Source organism: Grampus griseus (assembly GCF_964374135.1).
Source record: "Grampus griseus genome assembly, chromosome: 13".
NCBI classification, from domain to species: domain Eukaryota; kingdom Metazoa; phylum Chordata; class Mammalia; order Artiodactyla; family Delphinidae; genus Grampus; species Grampus griseus.
Genome location: NC_139007.1, coordinates 34,908,741 through 34,911,151, shown reverse-complemented (window position 1 = coordinate 34,911,151; position 2,411 = coordinate 34,908,741). Strand labels below are relative to the sequence as shown.

At 38.2% G+C, this 2,411-nt stretch overlaps 1 pseudogene across 1 annotated transcript; it reads right to left on the bottom strand.

Annotated features, from left to right (window-relative positions):
* Positions 1-342: 342 nt before the first annotated feature.
* Positions 343-1,702, bottom strand: LOC309831636 (S-phase kinase-associated protein 1-like; annotated as a pseudogene). The gene has a single exon. The product of its transcript is annotated as an S-phase kinase-associated protein 1-like (transcript).
* Between the last annotated feature and the right edge of the window lie 709 nt (positions 1,703-2,411).

Below are 2,411 nucleotides of genomic sequence, written 5' to 3'. Positions count from 1 at the left end.
CCATTGCCAAATATGGGTGTTCCTTGCTCATAAATCTCTCTCCAATTTCTCTCTCTCTCTTTTTTCTATCCTAAATACCATATTCCCTGCATCAGTTTCTCATGTCTCTTCCTTCATCACTGCATTAAGTCTCCATATAGGGTATGGTCCTCTAGTGTTCCACAGTGTTGCCACATCTTTCTAAAATCTTATTATGTCTTACCCCTTCTTAGAATTCTTTAACAACTCCCTATTGCTTCTGAGAGTAAAATCTCGAAGTTTTAATATGACACAAAATGCTCTTTCTTTTTTTTTTTTTTTACATAACTTACTTTTTATTGAAAGTATCTTGCATTCGTGACTGATGCTTTCTGGGTAACGCCATACATTTTAACATTAAAGGTTAAATTATTTTTTACATGCAAGTAGTGTTTATGGTTTTCCCCACATAGGATTACTGATTATAAAAAGATGACACACCACATGGGTTAAGTGTCTCTTTTAATAGAAAAGCCAGCAAACTGTCTAATTCTGTTTCCTCCCAAACCACAAACTGAGTAGTAAATGAGCCTCTAGCCAACATATTCAAAGCTGAGAGGATTAAAAATGCAAAAATAAGTCCTCAGATCCAATTAAGGGAGCCCTGCTACATACAGGTTAATCAATACCAGTGGACTCCAGGAAGCTGGAAGACATTCTGATAACCCCACTCTGATAACATTTACCTCAATTAGCGTTTCTCCAGTTTCCAACTCATGAATAAAGATAATATGTTGTTAATTCTATTTCAGAAAATGTTTTACAAGTTGTTTTATTTACAATGCCAACTTTTAAAAGTCACTAAACTAAAGTTAACTGGACAATAAACTAGGCATAAGTTGCTTTACAAAAAGAGGGAAAGCCCAAAATGCCACTTTCTATAGAGAACCCACAGTTCAATTTTATTCAGAGCAAAGAATAAAGAACTTTTGATCATACTAGAAGAAACTGAGTCATAAGTTTGGAATCTGTACTGAAACTACACATGCATTGAGGACAACATTCTGCTAATACACTGATTTGCTGCTGCATTTGTGGACTGTTTTTCTAATATTAACAATTATAAACTAAGCAGTGCAACCAGTATTTGGAACAATCCTTACAGTGTTACAGCATCAGACACAAAATTTCACTTCTCCTCACACCACTGGTTCTCTTTGCGTACCTGGGCTTCCTCTTCTTCAGTAAAATCATTTTTGATATTGAATGTCTTTCGAATCTCCTCAGGAGTTTTCTCCTTGGTCATATTGGCAACAGTCTTGCAGGTAACATCAAGCAGACCTTTGATGTCTAAGTAGTTTGCTGCCAGTATAATCTCAAAAAGTTTTCCTTGGTCAACTTTCAGGAATTCTTGATCCCAAACAGGGATATCATCTGTTCACTCTTCTTTGTGCTCACCATCCTCAGGAGGAGGCGGATCGTCCTTGTGGTGGGTGCACCCCTGAATGACCTTTTTTAATATTGCTGCATTAACATTTGGCAAGGGGACTGGATCATCACCTCCTTCATCATCCATTCCTAAATCTTCCAACGTGGTCTTAATAGTCACAGATTGTTTCGCAATTTCAACATCAACTTCAAATATCTCTCCGTCACAACTCTGCAACTTAATTGAAGGCATGGTGTTAAGATTCAAGGAGATGGCGGGCCAGAGGCTGATGAGAGCAGGGTGGCGTCTGCAAAAAAAAAAAAAACACAGAAAATCGGAGAACAAGGCCAACACTCAAAATGCTCTTTCTGATTTGACTCCTGCTAAACTTTCTGGGCCTGTCTTCTTGCTTTTCTCATCCTTTCTCCTTTCCAACCATGTTGAAACCTGCAGGTGTCTGGTTATGCCTTGAACTCTCACCCCTTCCTGGAATTTGCTTGACTGCTCTGTCCACTTCTCCTTCTTGCAAGCTAGGAGCCATCTCTTTCAAGGAGCCTTTTCTCCCCCCAGACTGGGTTTGAGGCTGCTCTTTGGTGTTCTAGTTGTGCCTGCCAGACATCCATAATAGCATCACTGAATTTCACAGTAGTTATCAGATTACCTGTTGAACTCTTCCATTAGACCATAAGATGCTTGTGGACTGAGGTGTGTTCATATCTTTTGCTTATTTAGCATTTAGAAGGCTGTCTGGCACGTGAATGTTGATTGCACAAAGAACTGAATGAGATGTCTGCAAAATAGCATCTTTTGCTATGTGTATTGTCATTCAACGTATTTGATGATAATGAGCCTGAGAGATCATGAGTTCACTTCCGACTTGCCTTAACTCTGGCCCACTATAGTGCTTGCCTGGTTTTGGTTACAATTATCAATAGTATGATTAAATTACAGTTCCCATTTTTATATCACTCAAATTTTATGTAATACTTAGAGATACATATTAAAATTCAACTTTCCTCAAACA